Here is a 23,176-nt window from a genome sequence, read left to right as displayed (position 1 = left end):
AGTAGAGTCTTCAGCATATTGGATACAGCTGACTTTTGGGATGACAGTTTAAAGGTCGTTAATGAAGATGGAGAACAGCAAGGGCCCTAGTATAGAGCCTTGTGGTACTCTGAGGGTGTTAGGTAGAAGGTTAGAGAGTTTGTTCTGCCAGAGGCAAGCCTGCTGTCGACCATGCAGGTAGGATTGAAACCATTGGAAGGCTCCAGTATCTAGACAGAATGTTTGCAGGGTGTGGATTACAAGTTGGTGATCAACCATATCGTATGCCTTGGAAAGATCCAAAAAGAGGGCTGAGGATATATAATTAGTGTTGCAAGTATGGTTTATGGTGTTAGTAAAGGCTAGGAGGCCTGAAGTAGTGCTGTGATGAGGACGGAAGCCATGCTGAGTGTCTGCCATAAGGCGATTTTGGATTAGGTGGTGCATGAATTGTCTATGACTAAAGTTTCCATAATCTTTGCAAGTGGAGAGAGTATAGCTATTGGCCTATAATTGGAGAATTCAGTAGAGCTGCCTCCTTTGTGAAGTGGGATTACATATGACATTTTCCAGATGGTGGGAAATTTAGATTCTACCATGGTTCGTTTGATTACCTTTGAGATGGGGTAAGCAATAGCATCATCTGATTTTGATAGGTACTCAGCAGGGAGTTGATCAGCAGAAAGTGTAGTGGGTTTCACTGTTTCAATCAAGGTACGGAGACATGAAGTGGCGACTGGTTGGCAGCTGAATGCAAGTAGGTTTCTAGGGGTGCTACTTTCAGGACCAGAGGAGCTATGAGGTAGATGGCTAGCTAGGGTCTGAAATGTCTCAGTAAAGAATTGGTCAAAACTATCAGGAACATCTTCAGGGGTATTACCAATAGTAGCAGCAGGGATTGGGGTTGACGTTTATCCAGGATGTAGTATATATGACATGCCACCTGACAGGGTATGGCATTACTGGGTTCAGAGAGCCCAGTCCCCAGATTGGCTGTGTGGTGTCATCCCACACATGTGTTGTACGTTCCTGGCCAAGGGTGATGGCTGACTGCATACATGTGGCAGCTGTGACATTGACACATGACTCACATAAACCACAACTGGACCATAGAGGTGATTCACAAGTTACCTTTGCACATGCTACCCTAGTAGTGTGATTGCCATGGTGAGTACCAACACATAGGGCCAATGGGGAACAACATACTGAAGGTGTGTATGTGTGGGTGTACTGCTACTGTTTCATAGCACTGACATATATGACTGCACACGTGGGTAAATGCCAGGTAAGACATGTGCAATGTGTCACAGGCAACGTACATGCGTACAGGACAGACAGTGACGTTCTGTCATGTGGAAAGTTGACATACGTATCGTACACAATGCAGATGTCACTAGGAGTCTACAGAAGCACTGTAACTCTGCATTGCAGGTGTAAGCAGTGTTCCAGGGAACCCCAAGCGAACATGCATGCAAACAAAGCTACAGTAAACAGGGCTGGAAGTAGTGCATTGTACAACAAAGAAGGGGTAACAATAACAGTAAGTAACAATGCAAATATTTAGGCACTATCAACATGTACCCAGGAATACACAGCGCAGATGCCCATGGTAGAACTGATATTATGTCATAGTTATTTGTGATTTGGATTACATTGGTACTGCACACATATCTACATGCATGAACATCCACATGGCATAGTCGTTGTGGGCAACTTGACACCATTACTGTACATGTCCACCATTGCATATCACTACTTGTGTTAGCTTTCCCCCTGTGCTACCCATGTATGCGGCTATCTGTTGACAACCTTACCACCGGCATGCAATTATGTGCAGCTGTTATACTTTGGTATGTACTATGGGTGCAGATAACAATTCAGGACATTCATACAGTTACTGCAGCAGGCATGCTGGGATAAACACACAGTCATAGCAGCACACTGTACTGGTACCAACATGATACTACTAATACACTTCTATGTAGTCACCCTGTGCATCAGCAACGTGTTTACCTGTTCCCGCAATGATGTTGGAGATTGCAGGAGGTGGCACAGTGTCATCATATGCACAGGGTGTGGATTAGGTATGCCTGAGTCAGCCACTGATACCACCAATTGACATGTGTGTGTATGTGTGTTGGTGAGGGGCAGCAGTACAGGGTGGGGCAGTGTTGGTGCAGTGTGTGCGTGTATGTGGTCATCCTAGGTGTTAACATTTCGCATGTGTGTATGCACGCACACAATTCTACCTCATGGCTGCCATATACAGGGGTTTGTGAACAGCCACAGACTGCACATGGCAGGTCATACAGATCAGTGTCTGTGTGCACGGACATGGTACCTGTGCCTGGCAGGGGTGCTATGGACCGTATCCAGTACTAAGCCAGACTGGGTACTGTCATCAGAAGCAGGAGTGTGTTGACTGGACACAGGTCCCTGTTGGGACTGTCCAGAGCCACGTGCACGTGGTCTCCTGGGGCGTTCCGATGACAGCACAGACCCATCATTGCTGGGGCTGCTGGTGGCACTATGGGGGCATGCATGAGCCTGTTGTCATCCACGCTGACTGCCAGCTGCTGCTGTTGCTGGCATACGGCCATGTCGACGCCACAAACACCCACCATTGCCCTGGCTCATGGACATCTGGTTGTGGAACTGCTGTAATATGTCCCCGCAATGTCTGTCTATGACATCGGTGAAGTTACGGATAGCATCCGCAATGTCAAGCATACTGTCTGTCATGGCTGTGCGACATGCTCTCAGCTCCCTCAGACCCTGTCTGGTGTACCTTTCCATACGCGACTGTGCCTGCATGACATTCCGAAACATAGCTGAGGTTGACAGACCTCTTTGGGCACTTCGGCCAGAGGCAGTACGCCCACGGATGCTCCCACAAGAACCCATGGGCAACTGTCTGTGTGGTACCATCAGAGGACCCTGCCCATGGCTGCTGTGTGGGGATGCATGTGCCACAGGTACCACATTACCCTGGTCTATGCCCACTGTATCCTGTCCATCACCTAGGGACAATCGTGACAAAGGATGTACTGGCAGGATGACTGTGCACAATGATGGGGTTGACAGCTGTGTACTGTCAATTGGCTGACCAATGGCGGACCCTGACACACTTTCCTGTATCATTACACAAATATCATCATTACCAGTACCCATGGCACAGGATTCAGGTTCCCTGCTGCAGGTCACCAGAGCATCCCCAGAACCTGAGGGAGGAAGACAGGAAACAGTTTACAGTCTCCAGACATTGTTACCAGTGATGCACTTCTACACACATGCACACATGGACACATGCACACATGCACACATGGACACAGGCACACATGCACACATGGTCACAGGCACACATGCAGACATGCACACGTGGACACATGCACACAGGCACACATGCACACATGCACACAGGCACACATGCAGACATGCACACATGGACACATGCACACGTGGACACATGCACACATGCACACATGGACACATGCACACATGGACACATGCACACATGCACGCATGCACATGTGGTCACATGCACACATGGGCACATGCACACATGCACATGTGGTCACGTGTACACATGCACACATGCACACGTGGACACAGGCACACCTGCACACATGCACACATGCACACATGGGCACAGGCACACCTGCACACATGCACACATGCACACCCCACAGTATACACACAGAGCACTACTGAGTTACACTACTGTTACTAGCATTATCAGGACTATTATAGGTTATGTTAAACACACTCACCAGCATGGATGGCCTGCCTTGCTGTAACCCCGGAGGGACCTGCAGAAATGATGAGATTAATGTCAGTGGGCATAACTGTGCCATTGATATTGCATATGATACAGTGTACAGAACAGTCAAGTGTACATATGGCATATTACCTGCACGCTCCATGTCGTGCTGCTGTGTGGAACTAGCCTCCATCATAATGCAGGTGTACTGCTGTTGGTGTTCTGGGGCTGGAGCCACAACACTTAGGAGTAGCCCCTCCAGTCTGGTGAGGGGGGGATGTGTGGCCACCCCACCTCCTGTGGCAACCTGTTTCCTGTGGATATCTGATGCACGCTGATGGACACTTCGGATTAAATCACTGCAGTGATGTCGTACCTGCTCATATGTCCTGTTATGCGTGCCAATATCATTTACCCTACGGACAAGGTCTTGCCACAGTGCAGCCCTCTCCCGCTGATTCTGACTGGTGCGGGAAAACAGGATGTCATACTCCCGCACCAGGCTCTGGTGGATCTCCTCATCTTCCGCTACAGAGTAGGTGGGGTTACGCTGATGCACCATCTCCCTGGAAGAGAACACAAGCAGGATACCAGCAGACCATGTCAGCAATATATGGCACACATACTATACATGATACTCATGTGTAGTGATATACTACTACTCCCATATGTTGCATGTGTGTGTGTCGTGGTGGATACACAGGTACATGGCCAGATATCAGTGCTCAGCCAACACCTGTGCAACAATACCTGCCACATTCCACACAACATAGTAGCATGCCCCATCGGTCAGCACAAACTGACAGGTGCAATGCACAACCTCACTCTGGGGGTTCATCACAAGGTACTGTATGTGGGACGCCGTCCACTACTGTGATGTGGACAGAAGTTACTCGGCCTGGATATACATATCCCACCACCACCTCCAGCACAGTAGACTACTTTGATATGTATGTGATTAGACAGTTATTCACTTGCTGGGACTGAGATGGTATCCATGCAGCACACTGGGCCAGTGGAAGCCACAAGCCACACTGCTGACCTGTTTGCAAATGCTTACCACGGACATGCCACAGATTGCATGGAACTTGCACACACATTTCTAACCCAGACCCTATGCACAAAGGTTAGGCATCCTGTCTGGTGGACTCCAGACATAGGCAGATTGTATAACAATAGCAGGAGGCTACTGCAGGACAGAGCACATTCACATTAAGGGAAGGCATCTGTGGTCAGCACTGGTACTACGCTACGGTCCGTCATAACAATGGCCACAGCCTACTCTGGGAGGGAAATGGCCACAAACACTATGGATGACCACAAGGCCTTCTTCAGTTATGTTACACATATGGACCACATGCCTCAGATATGCTCTGTGTTAATACACACCTACTTAACATTCATCAAACACACGGATATTGGCAATAGTCTAGCAGACATGTTCGGTGCATGTATCCCCCCCTCCTTCTCCCCCACCAGTTGAAATATTTATCACAGCTGTATGTAACCTCCCTATCATCTCACATGTCCAGGTGATGGCTGCCCTCAGCAGAGCAGAAGACACAGCATCACTGTGACCTCATGGTATCCTTGGATGTGTGCTACCTGCACTCCAAGAGGACATACAACCGCATATAACACTGATAATTTATCTTGGCCGTACTACAGGATATGTACCTGGACAGTGGCATACAGCGACAGTGGTCCCACACCACTAAGGAGGCACCTCAACTGACCCTGGGAACTACCACATCATATGCATAACCGGCCTGGTCTGCTAAGCTATGGAATTATGCAGTATGGGATGCATATGCAGTGATATCGGGTACCTGTAGACACTTGTTCCCAGCCAGTGTGCCTTTGTGATGGGCTGATCCTGCCTTTTGAACCTGGCTGACCTTTAAAAGCAGTCACTACAGCCATTGCTGGGGGCAACACACAGACAACTGCTGCCAGGATCATGGCCTAAGACTGATTGACATGTAATGTACGGTCATCCCCTTTTGGTGGAACTACGTACACACAACATATAACATGGACATACCTATAGATACAGACCTATGACACATTTGGAGGGTTCACAGTATGCACACTATTAACCTGCTACTTTGCATTACCTGTGTTTGTCGCAGCTGGTTGCGTTACCACTGCTTCTGCTTGCTGCTGCTACTGTCACTGCTGACAGCTTCGGGTGACAGAGTCACAGTGTATAATTTTTTTTTTGTTCTCTCTCTCTCTCTCTCTCTCTCACTTTTCTCTCTCCCTCTGTCTGCTTCCAGACAGTGCAATGAATGTATTTCATGTGTGGAGTGTTAGTACTGGATGCTTTTGTAGGTATCTGCATAGGTCCATGTGATGGCCTCTGCACCAATTGTAAGCCAGCATTTGCTAATTGCATACAGCCAGTTGTGTACTGATTGCAGTTCTCACTGTGATTTCAGGTCAGTGCTATAAAAGGGTATGTGGGATAGGCATTGCCCTTTCAGATTGTAAGGGCGGGGACCATGCTGGTATGCTGTGGACAGTGTTCTGTGAGTGTAAAGGTTAGTATCTCTCTCATGATTCAGGCTGTGTTGTAGATTCACATTTCTCCATTCCTCTCTCATGTTCCCTGTAGTAAGTGTGTATGCACAATGACTCCTACAACTATATATAGATATATATTTATATATATATATATATATATATATATATATATATATATATGTACATATACATACATTTATATATGTACTTTAACTGACATTATTATCTACAAGCTACCAACTAGCATGGCTGTTTGTGTTCACACAGTACTATTGTGGGAATCCAGTAGTTTTGACAGTAATTCTATATGACATGCTTTGGGTACTACACATCCTATATTCCCTTTACATTCATCCCTACTATTACATGTTATATTTATTTTAGCACAATGTTCTTGTATAAGAGTCATGGCTTAGTGGTAGGTCATACAGACTAGTGTTTCCAAGGTCCTGCATTCGGGACTGACAGTGGGATTTTATTTTGCTTTTGAACTGAGTACAGGACCTGTCAATCAAAGTGACTAAGGCACTTTTAAGCAGTTGTAACCGGGTTAGTGCTGGTTTGTGCGGAGCTCACACATGCGCACTGGCGGTTAGCTCCGCGCACACACACGCGCACACCCGCTTACAACCGCTTAACAGTGCTTACTCTGGTGCACACCCGCGCTATTTTCTTTGAAAGAAATGAAAATGGGGAGACAGGAAAGTGGTGAAAAAGGGGTCACAAAGAGGGTAAGACAGTAGGGAAACAAGCTTGGGATTTGCAGGAGGGATGTAGGTAAGGCCCATAGCTGCCCATTTCTTCATCAGCAACAGCTGTGCATATGTATGTAATTTGGTGTGACATTTGAAACCTTCCACCTCTGAGAGAGGTGTCAGGACAACAATAATACTTGTTGTACAGCCAATTGTAATTGATACATTCCATGTCCAGCAGACATGTGTGCGGAATGGGCAGCTATGTATGGGGCGTAATTTTTTTGTGGGTACAGAGTGCCCTTTTTTTTTTTTTTTTTTTTCAGGTGAGAGTGGTATGTCAGGTGAAGGAAGTCGGTACAGCTGGGGAGGTAAGTTGGATAGGTAAACAGACAAGACAAACAAGACGCATACAGGGGCGGTGTATAACACATGTGGGGGGGGTTACACAATTGACGGGGACGGAGGTTTGGATATCCAGAGCCCATGAGCCCACAGATGGCAACAGTGAAACTGATATCCCCACCCATAGGCAGTTGCCACTGTTCCTTCACTGCCCAGGACGGGGCTGTGCTGGGGGATTTGTAGGCCGGGCAACAGGCATGCCCATTATTTGCACCACCCGTGCCTCAAGCTGGCGTAGGGGCTCAAGAACAGAGTCCCGAATCTCCCTACGCACCACAGTCCGGATGCTACAGAGGGTGAGTGGTGGTTCTCCTCTGGCCACACTTGCAGAGGGGGGGTAAGCCCCATCCCCTGCAGCGCTTCCACCCACAATTGGCACAGGGCCACCAGAGGAGGGTCCGGACTCGGCACTAGTGCCAGGTGCACTCGCCAGCTGAGGTGGGAGAGGTGGGTCCGCTGGAACCCGCCTTCCCTGTCGTCCTATGTTTTGCATTATGTCATGACAGTTTGGATTATTGACATATAATACCATTCACAATTAGTTGTAACAGCATGCATTAGTATTCCCATTAACCAAACACCCAGATATTCACACCATTGAACAGCATGCATAACACATGCATAATTTGAACAGCAATACACAGTCCAATGTCATGCAGGGTTAATTGATGGCAACAGACCATCAGGTTTGGATGTATGAACAGGGCAGATGCATCAACGGACATGCAAATATATATGACCCAACAGGACAAACGTCCAGGGGTGTTAATTGTGATTGCACATACCATTTTCACGTGGAATGGGTTATATGTGGTTATAGGGTGGGGTGAAGAAAATAATATTAACACCTTCAAATACCAATACATATGCTGTACATTTCTAATAGCTACAGATATATACACACTACTGTTCTAACTACAGTTTCCTATATGATAACTATTTCGACTTGGTGATAGGACTGTTACTGCAACATCAATATACATTTTATTGTTCTTCATACACATTCATATCTAGCTTTGTTCAGCTACATCATCCTGCTACCTTTCCTTTATATAGCTATAGACAAGTGTGGATGTTTGGTATATCAGACAATCATCCTATCTGCATATTGCAGACTGAGAGCAACATATCCAGATTTTGGGATACACATTCCAGATGCAGCAACACTTTGAACAGATTTCACTGTTTGGTTTTGATTCTCACACACATTCCATTCTGTCTTGACTGCAGTATACTTTATTCAGGGGTTATTACTATTGTATTGATGGATTCATGACACTTTCTCACACTCTCTCACTTGCTTTCATTTTACTATTCAGGATGGTACTTACTTCTAGGCTTTATTGACATGTTTTACATGTAGTTATTACAATCCTTTCCAGCAGTCTCACTTCTGTCATGTTTCAGTATTTCAACAGGGATATATTTCACACATGTGATTTCATCATCTTCTGCAGCTATACTTTTCAGCCTGCTGCAGGTTGTGTACTATTTTCTTACAGGTGGGGCACTTTTATTTCAGAATTTATGTCAGACAGTTTCATTTTTTGGTTTAACTTACAGGCTGAAACACACTTTTGTAATCAAGCAATACTTGCAGACACTTTCACACTGTTACTTGCACATTTTATTCCTTAGTGACTACACTGCACTCTTTTGCTGACTGTCATACTTTTATATTTCTTTACAGTTACTGGTAGTGGATTACTGAACTGTCTGGTTGCGCAATCGCACCAGCCTATCGCCATAGGCTCTGCGGTTCACAGAAAGGACACCTGCAGCTGTAATATAAGTGAAGTAATATTGGAATACACATTTCCATAATATCAGCTAGTTTAATTTCTTACATACATAATTAAATGTAACTTACTCAGTAGTGGGGCGATGGGTGTTTGCCGGGCCTCCTGGATCCAAAGGTTCAGTTGGTCCTGCTTGCGTTTCTTCAGGTCCACATGGTGGTGACGGACCTGCCCACCAGTCCTTGGAATCCCTGTCGCATTGGTGAGATCATGAGCCAACTGGTCCCACGCCTCAGCCCTGTAGGCTCCCCAGAGGACCTGGCCCTGCATGAGTTGGGCCTCATGATTGTGGACTAGGAGCCAGACCATGTACCTGGACTCCTCAATGCCCCACCTCTGTGCTCGAAAGCAACTACCCTCTCCTACTCCTGTCATTCTGCCTGCAGTTCAGTTCTACAATCCTTTATGCTGTGTATTCCTGCCTATGGGGCTTATATAGTCCGTTTTTCCCGCACATATCTGTGATTGGCCATTTTGGAATTGTATCAACTTCAGTAAACCTGCATTGTCATGCTCCAGTTTGTATTCATTCCTATATATTAGCTATTATTGCATTTCTAGGTACTGCTGTCATGGCTTAGTGGTTTGGTACCTTGACTATGGTGTATAGTATCCTGTGTTCGAACCTTGTCACTACTTTTCATTTTTCATGACTGTCTAGACATGCTGAGGGGTGTGTCTGTGTAAAGGCAGTTTTGATATGGCTTGCTCAATGTTGCCCGTCGGTTAGCTTGTTTGCGCGGTGCGCAGCTCCGTGCAAATGGGGTACGCTGCTTTAAGCCTCATTTGGCTATCAGCACGCATATTACGCTCAGCTCAGTTAGGGGCACATAGATTTAGCATGTTAGACCACTGCTCAGCTATGGGCACTCATTTTGCACCAGTTAAACCACTGCTTATCTATGGGCAGATGCACTCACCCTGTTAAACTGTAGTTGAGCTATGGGCACATCTGGCATGTTTTATTCTTTTGTTACCTCACATTTCTTCAATATAAATGGGCTATTTCATTACATTTTACATAAAATGTGGTTTTATGTGTACATATTTGTCAGTGACTTGTTTCCTGCTTATTTTGCTAAAAATAAAAAAATTGATGTTGTGGGGGCTCGCACCATGAATGCCTGCTCTTCAGCCAACATCTCTACCGCTACGCTATTGCTTCCTGGCTTATTTTGCATATTTAGTTCTCATATGCTTTCCCACTGACTGCTAACTGTAGCTGCGCTACGGGCACGCCCGCGCAAACGAGCGCACTCACGGTTAAACATTTTTACAATTTAAAAAATATATAACATGTTTATTTATATGTTTTCTGTTCATAGTCTGTGGGGGCATGTGTTGTGTTCTGTTTATTCACATTTCCGTGGACTTTGTCGTGGTTGTTTACTTTGGGAACTTTTCCTCTTCTGGGGGCGTGTCCGCTTACAGGGCTCGGCCTACGGACACTCCCTCTACTGTCTTACACGGACCGTGTTAGCCTTAAGTGTGTTCAGCATGCTCTCATGAATATGCAAAGCATGCTGACATCACTCTGTTTAACTGCAGCCTCCGTGTATGAGTTATAACTCTTACACGGAGGCTTCGTGAATCCTGCCCATATTCTCTCCATCAGTATATTTTTCCATACAGGTGTTTGTATTACTGTTAACATTCCCCTGGTAGGCTTTTTAGCAGAAATATTCTGAATAACTATTCATAGTAAATGTTGGAAAATAGATTAATGAAAACTGACTACTTACATATAATAAAGTGGTTAATAGATTGGATCTCCTGCATGATAGTACATGTATACCACAAGATCATTTCCAATCCTTCCAAATGTAGCATATTGATTGCTGTGTTTTGTAGTAGAAGGCTGTGACTTTTCTTGTACAGAATATATCTGGGTAAGATCAGTAGTTATAACTTTTATAGTGTGTGTGTGTGTGTGTGTGTGTGTGTGTGTGTGTGTGTGTGTGTGTGTGTGTGTGTGTGTGTGTGTGTACACACACATATATGGGAGGTTGGTGTAATGGTTAAGGTGCTTACCTTAGAAATATACACACACACACACACACACACACACACACATACATATATATATATATATATATATATATATTTCTATGTGTTTTATATCTATCTACCTATATATATATATATATATATATATATATATATATATATATATATGTTTTTAGATATATATATATATATATATATATATATATATACAGATATGGATATAGATACAGCTATAGATATAGATACAGATATAAACATTTTCAAGTACATCATTTAATGAATGGAGCACAAAATTTATGAAGAACAGTACCTCCAAACCTTGGATCCTACCCAATTCGACTTTGTGAAGGGCAGATCCTGCCTGTTAAATTTGATGGATTTCTTTGAAAATGCGACCAAGGCCATTGGCAAGGGCAAATCTGTACACACAACATCCCTCATCCTGGCAAATGCTTTCAACACAATCCCACATTCAGGCATTACCGATAAACTTAGCAAACTCAATGTGAACCCCTTCATAGTAAGATGGGTTGCCAACTGGCTCACAAACTAAACACACACTGTCAAAGTGGATGATTCCACTTCAACCAGCAGACCTGTTGCCAGTTGAGTGCCACAGGGGTTAGTGCTTGGCTCCCTACTGTTTGGTATATACTTTTAAGTTCAGGTCAACATTAAGGAGTTGTGGCTGACCAAGTTTGCAGATGACTGCAAGTGTAATCATTGAATCCCCAAATTATGTCAGTATATTCCAGGAGGGTCTCATGCAGACCAACAACTGTTGTAGTACTCATGGTGGCAAACTGAATGCAAAGAAGTGCATCACCATTCTGTTTGGCACAAACAGTGCCCCCTCACACTACCAAATCAGCAACAATACCCTAAGTACTCATTAAGTTGTAAGGGACCTGGGATCACAAGTTGATTGTGACCTTAACTTCAACCACCATATTTCTACTGTAGTAATAAAAGCTTTCTATGCAGCACACTTGATTAGTAAAGGCATCACCTTGAACACAAAATAAGTTATATCCCATCTATACTCAGCACTTATCCGGCCCATAATTCAGTATAATGCCCCATTTGGCATATACTGTACTAAGAACCTGCAGCGATTAGAGAGACCTCAGAGGTTTCTAACAAAGAAGATCAAGGGGCTCCAGCATGTGCCTTACACAGACCGACTAAAATCCCTGTCACTATACTCTGTATTATACAGACTTCTTACAAGAGACTTATGCCTGGCCAATTCAGCAATCCAAGACCCAAACTTAATAAACTTGCTGCAGATCCATAAATCAAATTGGACTAGGGTTACCTGTTTCAGGGACGTAAATATGGCTTGTGACTTAAATAGGGTATGCTGGAGGGACAGATTTATCTACCAGCATCTGCCATGCTTTTGGAATGCGCTAACAATTCATGTGAAACAAAACACCTCTATGACACTGTTCAAGAGAACCTGGAAGAGTGGATGGGGCACCATAAATTCTTATCAGGGATAGCACCCACAACCCTCCTGGACATGGGCAGTCATTACTAAATGAAATCTTGGATATTGACTAGCATTACTATAGTATTATATTGGGATGAAATGGCTAGGCTTAGAAAGACCTCCAGGTCGATAACCTGGTAATCTCCTATGATCCTATGACTTAGGAATTACAGAGTAAGTGATATTACATTAACATGCCTAATTATAATGAATACTGATGCATCTTTACACAGTATTTGTAATTGAAACATCAAATGCTAATAAATGTATATACTTCTAACAATCAACATTTATTTATTTGCTTATTTCTGTTCGACAGTTGTTTATCAGTAAAGTCCAACTGGGATAATATCTCATTTTCAGCAGAGGCCAGGGAGAAAAGCTCCACACTGACATAATATGGTTACAATTAAATGAAGCTATTACAGAACCTAATACAGAAGAATGGTAAAACTCAGCTTCATTTCATACCTGTGAACTTATGCATACATACTGCAAATATCTGGACAGGTATAAAAAGTTAAAATATAAGATTTTCAATAGCTTCACAAGTTGCAGCTCACAGAGATGACATTAAACACACTCAGTGTTCTTTTTTGGTGCAGCGATCACTAGATAATATAGCTTAGGCAAAAAATATTTGTCCTTTATCTAAGAAATGTATTTCATTAATTCCTTGTCTCAGAACATAGTCAAAGTATGCTAGAAGGACAAAAAGACTTGTTCAGCCTGGGGTAGTACAGGAGCAGAAACAAGTCTTATTTAGGCAATCTTTAAGTAGCTGTTTGAAGTTGGAGAGGCTAGAGTAAATCTAATTTGTGGAGGGATAGAATTTCATAGACTAGAAACAGACTATGAATATAGACTTTGGCCATAAAGAATGGAGAAGTGGAATAAAAGCAGGACAGTCAATGGATTTGTCAATGATGTTGTGTGTGGAAATAATCTGTATGTAATCTAAGTGGTGAGGCAATTCAAGCCAATTCAAAGCCTTACTAACAATAAAGTGGTAGTCACAGTATTGCTTGTTGGTGGAAAATTTTGCAACCTTATTATAGCATGCCTCCAACTTATTTTTAACTGTAGCCTGAAGGGTTGGAGAGGATGGGTGCACCATATAAGACGTCTGGGAGAAGGAATATTGTAGCAAGAGTTGTTTTGGTGGTCTTGCTAAGGATGTTTTTATGCCTGTAAAGCAGTCCTTATTTTTGGTGAGTCTTGTTTATGTCATATTGAACATGCAGGTTAAATTAAAGGTTCTTATCTATAATCACTCCAAGAGGTTTTGTATGGAAAACTACTTCAATTTCAATTTTGTTTAGTAAAAAGATTTTGAAATTTGCTTCATTAGGCATATGTGATTTGGGGAAAAATAGCAGTCACTTTGTTTTGTAGGGATGAGTAGTAGCTGAGCATTATGTACCCATTTTTCAACTGAGAAAAAAGCTTCTTACATGAACTGGAAGAGCTGAAGCAAATTATTAGTTGCACATATAAGCTTGGACTCATCAGCATATTGTATAAGGGAGGCCATACCTGTGGAGGTATAGAGGTCATTGATAAAGACATTAAAGAGGAAGGGAACAAGAGTAGAGCCTTGGATACACCGGTGGAGACTTACCGCTAGGTAGAGAGAGTATTATGTCATTTTACAGACTGAACCCTGTCCGCTAAATGACCATTTAACCACAGTCATTAAGAAGTGTATAGTCCTATTTGAGACAATTTATACATGAGTGTAGGATGAGAAATTGCATCAAAGGCTTTTCCCAGGTCAAGGAATAAAGAGGAAACAAGTTTACCTGGGTCCCTGCATTCTTTATGGTGTCGGTAAATGATAGGAGGGCAGTAGTTTACTGTACGTTGGGTGAATGTTAAGAGCCATTCTTGTAGAAGATTATGGAGGAGTTGCTTATGCATCTTTCAAGAATTTTTGAGAGAAGTGATAATATTGCAATAAGCTAAAAGTTAGTGAGATTTGCTGAGATTTGCTTGATGAAGAAGGATAATATAGCATTTTTCTATAGTAAGAGTACATAGGATTCAGCTGTTGATCTATTGATAAGGATATATTAGGACAATGCTGCTTCTCTGGTTTAATTCTCAGCTAGGGTGCCTTCTGTGTGAAGTCTGTATGTCCTCCCTGTGTTCTTGCGGGTTTTCTCCAGGTGATACATTCTCCGCCCACATTACAGAGACATGCATCTGGAGCATTTTTCCCTGGGTCTCTGCTGAAAATTGGCTTGTTTCAAGTCGGATTTTCCCAGTAAACAAATGTTACGTAAATAAATAAATAAAATAAATAAATATAGACTGGGTATGCTATGGCATCAAGAGCCATCTTTAGGTATTCAGGTGGGAGCTTGTCTGCTGCAGTGGAAACATTTAAACTGTATATGTTAATAAGACTGTTAAGAGTTGTTTTATGGTTGAATTTAAAAAAGAAGTGATCTGTTATTAAAAATTAAAAAATAAAACAATCACTGACTTAATAGAAGAGCCACAACAAGAACTTTCAACAAATACTTAAATGCTGCATCAACCATATGCCATTTCATTCAAAGACCATGGTACACAGTTAAAATTCTGCTAAAAAACTCAGCCAAACTGCTTTTGGCTAAACTGGCCATGACTTCAGAAACAGGATGACAAAATGCATTGACATGCCTCAGAATATATGAGAAAAGAAGATTGGAGGATGCAAAAAATTGTATATATTCAACTTATCAAAAGATATTTCCAAGATCACCATGAAGAAAAAACAGTGAAGATATTCAGAGTTTTTGGGACAAAAGAGCTCAGCTTGAATTATTGGCATATCTTAACTCCAGTAACAACTAGGAGACTCATGCCACATTCATAAATCACCAGCATTTTGAAAGGTGGCTCAACCAGAAAAGCCAAGATCTTAACAATTAACAAATAAATATAAAATCTTTGCCTATTGTGATTACAAGATGAGAAAAAATTTCAACCTGACTCAGTTTCTAAAAGCATTTTTATTATAGACACCTATCCTTATGAAATAGTCTTTGATGGCCATGTTGATCATTGAGACATTTCCCATTCTCAACCCACCTCCCAGATAAGTAATATTCAATACTACATTTAGTTTTCTGAATAATATCCAATCACTTAGTATCCCAGTACTACTATAGAAAGGATGGAATTTCCTCTGGAGATCTAGAAGGCAAAGCTCTTGTTTAAGAGATTAAAGACCTTCATCAATAGATAAATAACTCATGGTAACATGACAGATTCATATCCCATTGTATCGTCTACCGCTGTAGCAAACTTCAGCTATGTGTCAAGTGGCAAGGTAAACACAAATAATTTAATGGACAGTTTCAAATACACCCTGTCTGTTATTTGTTACCATGTGTGATACTGGAAGGAAATTTTGAATATGGCTATTGGCTAAGCTTGCAATGGCATGTAGACTGATTTCCTTGTACATACTTATTAACGTATGTTCAAAGGACTATTTTGCTGACTGACATTATAGCCAAAATAAAATCCCTTTCAGTTCTATGCAGCACTTGTTATAGAAGCTCAGGATGTAATGCTTGACTTCAAATCAGTATTCAAAATGAAACACTGTACAACAATGGCCAATGAAGTGAAGTTCTCTTGGAGAATAGGTAGTGTGGCTAAATGATATAAAACTTAAAAGTGCAACATATATAGCAAAAAACTTGCATACATTTCCAGTACTTAAATTAAATGCATTTACAAGATATTCACGCTGTGAATGCAGTTATACCATATTGAAATGATGGCTCTAAAGTTTCCAGTCTTATGATGGCTTCAAAGTATCCAATCTTTTTGGTCTGATATACAAAGTATCCACACTGAAGATGTAGCAGCTGCTATGTGACTGTGATGAACTGTGAAAAAAGCTTAACCAGCCTAACAGATCAAATAAAAGCTTCTAGCTTTAATGGCAGTGAAAATCCTTTTATTGTTGGAAAAGTTAAAATCTTCATGTCAAGTTAAAATCTTGATGTAGAATTAAACAGTCCCTATGTATTCCAAATGATTAAACTGCTGAGAGTGTGGGTAGAATGGTGACAAGATATCTGGTGCTGTAGGACAGCTGAATGTTTTATCACACTCTTGTTTGGTGTTAACTGTTGTGATGAAACTAATAGAAATATATACATATATATGCATGTGTGTATGTATTATTATTTTTTATATATCATACATAGTCATACACCCACCCACACATACACACACACTGTACCCTTTCATCCTTACTTCCTTGTCATAAATGTTCAATGACTTAAAATAATACAGATCACTCCCTGACAATGAAGTGAATATTGTGCCTGGCAGCCTCTCTCAGCTAGATGATGGACACCCTCCAAGAGCCACCATTTTATTCTCGCAGTCTAGAAGCCAGCACCAGGCTAACTTGTCGTAGTGTTCCCTGGTACTGAGGATACTCCTGCTGAATGCAATCCATGATGCTACTAACTATGTAAATGCGATCTTCCTGTTTTTGCTTTTCATTCTCCAGTGCCTGCTCTGTCTTGCAAAGTGGTGTATACGTTTCATATTTCATTGCTTGTTGATGCTTTAAACGAGTTTTGTAAGCCACAATCTGAGAACGACTCCTTTCCTGCAGTTTTTCCAGGTCAACATCTAAGTGGTCTGATACAGCACGCTGTGCTGAATACTGTTGTTGTTTTTCACTCAGTGCTTTACTGAGGGAGTTCTGTTGGTCCTGCAATTCCCTTATAATACCATTACACTCATCTGCATTCTTCTGACTTTCTTTTATCTTTTTTTTCAAGTCCAAAAGTTTGTTCTGAAATTCACTTCTTGTAGGCAGCTTCTTGTCCACTTTGGCCTGACCCTCTGCTCTGGTCACAATAGTCTCCCTGCGTGAGACAACAGCTTCCATGTCTCTTATCATCTTTTCCTGTTGCTTCATCAACTGAGCATAGCGAACCTCCATTCTGTGAATTTCAGCTTGCATAATTCAAATTTCTCCTTGTCCTACGTCAGAATCCACAGCATCTCGTGTCTCTTTAGCAAGCTGGGAGTTCTTTTCCCACAGCAAGATCTGCCATTCTGCCTCTACCAGATTAATCAGAAGCTGCTCCTTCTCTTCTTTCAGTTGATGCAACTTCTCTTGCAACTCCACAGATTCCTTCTCTGCTTCCCGGAGGCCACATAAGAATTCAATTTCCATCAGTATGTTGCCCTGTTCCAGATCATCTTTGGAGGCACTGTTCCTGCTTAGCAGCCTGTTCAGCTTCAGCATGTCATTGGACAAATTTCTCATGTGACGTTCAATATCTTTTTTCTCATTTAGCTCCTGTTGAATACCATTTTCAGTGCGAATCTTCTTCTGCTGAAGTATGGTTAGTTGCTTCTTTAACATCTCCACAGATGTGGCCTGCTCTTCCCTTTCCCGCGTTAGCTTGACCAAATCATTCTGTAGTCGTAACCAGTACTGCTGCAACTCAATTATTTCAGTACTGCCCTCCTCCACCTGTTTTGTGAAGGCTTTTATCTGTATCTCCAGTGGTCCAAGCTCTTTGCCCCCAGCACTGGAAAGGGCTTGCTCAATCTTTTTATTGTACAAGTTGATTGTTCCTTGCTTGCGCTCTATTAAGATGTTGCGTTTTTCAGTCTCAATCTCACAGTTGAAAATCAGGGAATTCTTTTGCCCTAGCATCTTGTCAAGCTCTGACAGTGTCTTCTGGAGCATGCTCAGTCTGGTACTACTATGATTATTCTCCAGTGTGATCGGTGCGACTTCATTTTCTCCTTTAGCTAGTTTCATCTCCTGTTCTCGCTTTTTTGCTCGTAATTTATAAATCAGTTGGTTAGAGTACTTCGTTGCTTTGTCCAAAGTAAGACACTCCTGCATCTTTTCCATTAGCTTGTCCTCTAGTTCTGTTCTTGTTAAGTACTCCTTCTCAATCTTCTTGCGCAAAGCTGTCAACTCAGTCAAACGTGTTGCCCTTTCCAAGCTGATACGATTGAGAGCCCATTCTGTCTCATGCAGTGTACGAGTGTAGGTGCTGTATTCAGCATTCAATGCATCCTGCTTCATCTGACACTGTGCAATCAGCTTCTTGCTCATGGCAGCATCAGATTCTGCATGGTTAAGGATGACAGCTAGCAGCTCATTTTGCTCTTCTTCCTTTATGATGGATTTCTTGTAGACTTCAATCTCAGTATCCAATGACTGTATCTTTTGTCTGGCACTGTTTTATTTTACATCAAGATTTTAACTTGACATGAAGATTTTAACTTTTCCTACAATAAAAGGATTTTAACTGCCATTAAAGCTAGAAGCTTTTATTTGATGTTAGACTGGTTAAGCTGTTATCACAGTTCATCACAGTCACATAGCAGCTACTACATCTTCAGTGTGGATACTTTGTATATCAGACCAAAAAGATTGGATACTTTGAAGCCATCATAAGACTGGAAACTTTGGAGCCATCATTTCGCTATGGTATAACTGCATTCACAGTGTGAATATCTTTCTGAACAGATGAAGAAGCGTAAGGTGGATCACGAGGAGCTTGGTGTGGTGCTCTATGGTGTCCAACAGGAACTAGCTTGCATGCAGATGGCACTGGAAAAACATCATGACAGATGTGGTGATGTGGCTGTATTGCGCAGACAGCTAGAGGAAGAGCTTGAAAACATCAGGAATCTTTACAGAAAAACACAATTGACAACAAATGAGAAATGCAAAAAAGTGGCTGAACTACAGACGAAAGTGGATAACATGGCTTTACATCTGTTTTATACTCAGAACTTAAAAGAAGATGTGCATTCGGACACTGCATTGATGAAACAGGATACACAACAGGCAGAGGCAGAAAGAACCCAGGCTGAACAACAGAAACGGAAACATGATCTTTTTGTGGACCGCCTGATAAAACAAGTAGAAAGGCTAAATGAACAGACTGCAATGTAAGAGGTACAGATTATAGCTCAGGCAGAGGAAAGCAAAGCAGCAAAGAACACTGTAACTGAGGCACAAATGGAGACTGATGCCATTAATATGGAGAAGAAGCAGCTGTTACAACAGTGGAATACTAGCCTAATTGAAATGAGGAGGCGAGATGAAGCTTATGCAGCAAAGGAGGAGGCACTGAGCCAGGCCAGACAACAGGTACAGTCATTGGATACTGAGATTGAAGTCTACAAGAAATCCATCATAAAGGAAGAAGAGCAAAATGAGCTGCTAGCTGTCATCCTTAACCGTGCAGAATCTGATGCTGCCATGAGCAAGAAGCTGATTGCACAGTGTCAGATGAAGCAGGATGCACTGAATGCTGAGTACAGCACCTACACTCGTACACTGCATGAGACAGAACAGGCTCTCGATCGTATCAGCTTGGAAAGGGCAACACGTTTGAATGAGTTGACAGCTTTGCGCAAGAAGATTGAGAAGGAGTACTTAACAAGAACAGAACTAGAGGACAAGCTAATGGAAAAGATGCAGGAGTGTCTTACTTTGGACAAAGCAACGGAGTACTATAACCAACTGATTTATAAATTACGGGTTCAGGCGCCTAGGCAGCGAGATATTTCCATGTGTTACATTTGACTGGGGACACATGGCTGAAGTGACATTCAGCTGCAGAGAAATATGGCTGTTTGCAAATTCCCTGTGGGCAAAGAGAAGCACACCCTGCCATGCTCACAGCTTTAATAATCAAATGAGTGGTGGCAAAAGAATTAAAGAGTGTTGTTCTCAGTGTACAGCACATACTTATGTAACTACAACACGTAGAAGTGTGCTACAGCATGGAGGAAATCCTGCAGGCTACTGTAGTCACATTTATGCTCCAGTATGTGTTTTAGGTAATGTTCCCTAGACACTGTGAAAGTGGTAGTGGTCCACACACTTCAATTATAAAGACACTGCCTATTGTGCACTGCATTTTTACTGTCACTGACATGCCCTCTGGCCAGCCTGCTGCTGATGCCTGCCATATTGCCTGCTGTCTCACATTCCCTTGGGGACCATGGACATTGTTTTCCCCCTGTGTATTTGGTTACTGAAGTTGTGGGCATGGCAGAATATGCTTTTCTTTGCCCACAGGGAATTTGCAAACAGCCATATTTCTCTGCAGCTGAATGTCACTTCAGGCATGTGTCTCCAGTCAAATGTACCACAGGGAAATGTCTCGCTGCCTAGGCTCCTGAACCCATAAATTACGAGCAAAAAAGCGAGAACAGGAGACGAAACTTGCTAAAGGAGAAAATGAAGTTGCACCGATAACACTGGAGAATAATCATAGTAATACCAGACTGAGCATGCTCCAGAAGACACTGTCAGAGCTTGACAAGATGCTAGGGCAAAAGAATTCCCTGATTTTCAACTGTGAGATTGAGATTGAAAAATGCAACATCTTAATAGAGCGCAAGCAAGGAACAATCAACTTGTACAATAAAAAGATTGAGCAAGCCTTTTCCAGTGCTGGGAGCAAAGAGCTTGGACCACTGGAGATACAGATAAAAGCCTTCACAAAACAGGTGGAGGAGGGCAGTACTGAAATAATGGAGCTGCAGCAGTACTGGTTACGACTACAGAATGATTTGGGCAAGCTAACGCGAGAAAGTGAAGAGCAGGCCACATCTGTAGAGATGTTAAAGAAGCAACTAACCATACTTCAGCAGAAGAAGATTCGGACTGAAAATGGTATTCAACAGGAGCTAAATGAGAAAAAAGATATTGAACGTCACATGAGAAATTTGTCCAGTGACATGCTGAAGCCGAACATGCTGCTAAGCAAGAACAGTGCCTTCAAAGGCGATCTGGAACAGGGAAACATACTGATGGAAACTGAATTCTTACGTGGCCTCCGGGAAGAAGAGAAGGAATCTGTGGAGTTGCAAGAGAAGTTGCATCAACTGAAAGAAGAGAAGGAGCAGCTTCTGATTAATCTGGTAGAGGCAGAATGGCAGATCTTGCTGTGGGAAAAGAACTCCCAGCTTCCTAAAGATACACGAGATGCTGTGGATTCTGACGTAGGACAAGGAGAAATTTGAATTATGCAAGCTGAAATTCACAGAATGGAGGTTCGCTATGCTCAGTTGATGAAGCAACAGGAAAAGATGATAAGAGACATGGAAGATGTTGTCTTACGCAGGGAGACTATTGTGCCAGAGCAGAGGGTCAGGCCAAAGTGGACAAGAAGCTGCCTACAAGAAGTGAATTTCAGAACAAACTTTTGGACTTGGAAAAAAAAGATAAAAGAAAGTCAGAAGAATGCAGATGAGTGTAATGGTATTATAAGGGAATTGCAGGACCAACAGAACTCCCTCAGTAAAGCACTGAGTGAAAAACAACAACAGTGTTCAGCACAGCGTGCTGTATCAGACCACTTAGATGTTGACCTGGAAAAACTGCAGGAGAACAAGCAAAGGAATCTGTCTCAGATTGTGGCTTACCAAATTTGTTTAAAGCATCTACAAGCAGTGAAAGATGAAAAGTATACACCACTTTGCAAGACAGAGCAGGCACTGGAGAATGAAAAGCAAAAACAGGAAGATCGCATTCACATAGTTTGTAGCATCATGGATCGCATTCAGCAGGAGTATCCTCAGTACCAGGGAACACTTTGACAAGTTAGCCTGGTGCTGGCTTCTAGACTGCGAGAATAAAATGGTGGCTCTTGGAGGGTGTCCATCATCTAGCTGAGAGAGGCTGCCAGGCACAATATTCACTTCATTGTCAGGGAGTGATCTGTATTATTTTAAGTCATTGAACATTTATGACAAGGAAGTAAGGATGAATGGGTACAGTGTGTGCGTATGTGTGGGTGGGTGTATGACTATGAGTGCACCATGTGCATGTATGATATATAAAAAATAATAATACATACACACATGCATATATATGTATATATTTCTATTAGTTTCATCACAACAGTTAACACCAAAAAAGAGTGTGATAAAACATTCAGCTGTCCTACAGCACCAGATATCTTGTCACCATTCTACCCACGCCCTCAGCAGTTTAATCATTTGGAATACATAGGGACTGTTTTATTCTACATCAAGATTTTAACTTGACATGAAGATTTTAACTTTTCCAGCTATAAAAGGATTTTAACTGCCATTAAAGCTAGAAGCTTTTATTTGATCTGTTAGACTGGTTAAGCTGTTATCGCAGTTCATCACATTCACATAGCAGCTACTACATCTTCAGTGTGGATACATTGTATATCAGACCAAAAAGATTGGATACTTTGAAGCCATCATAAGACTGGAAACTTTGGAGCCATCATTTTGCTATGGTATAACTGCATTCACAGCATGAATATCTTGTAAGTGCATTTAATTTAAATACTGGAAATGTATGCAAGTTTTTTGCTATATATCTTGCACTTTTAAGTGTTATATCATTTAACCACACTACCTATTCTCCAAGAGAACTTCACTTCATTGGCCATTGTTGTACAGCATTTCATTCTGAATACTGTTTTTACTTGTTACTGATAGCTGTACTTTAGCATTAGGAGGT

The 23,176-nt window shown here is 42.3% G+C and overlaps 2 pseudogenes; one reads left to right on the top strand and one right to left on the bottom strand.

The window, feature by feature from the left end:
- Positions 1–17,003: 17,003 nt before the first annotated feature.
- Positions 17,004–19,156, bottom strand: LOC122792909 (annotated as a pseudogene).
- Positions 19,157–19,183: 27 nt separating this feature from the next.
- Positions 19,184–22,357, top strand: LOC122793786 (annotated as a pseudogene).
- Positions 22,358–23,176: the final 819 nt, after the last annotated feature.

Source organism: Protopterus annectens, chromosome 2.part0 (assembly GCF_019279795.1).
Source record: "Protopterus annectens isolate FY-2018-M chromosome 2.part0, PAN1.0, whole genome shotgun sequence".
NCBI lineage: Eukaryota > Metazoa > Chordata > Ceratodontiformes > Protopteridae > Protopterus > Protopterus annectens.
This window is presented reverse-complemented; position numbering and strand designations above follow the sequence as displayed.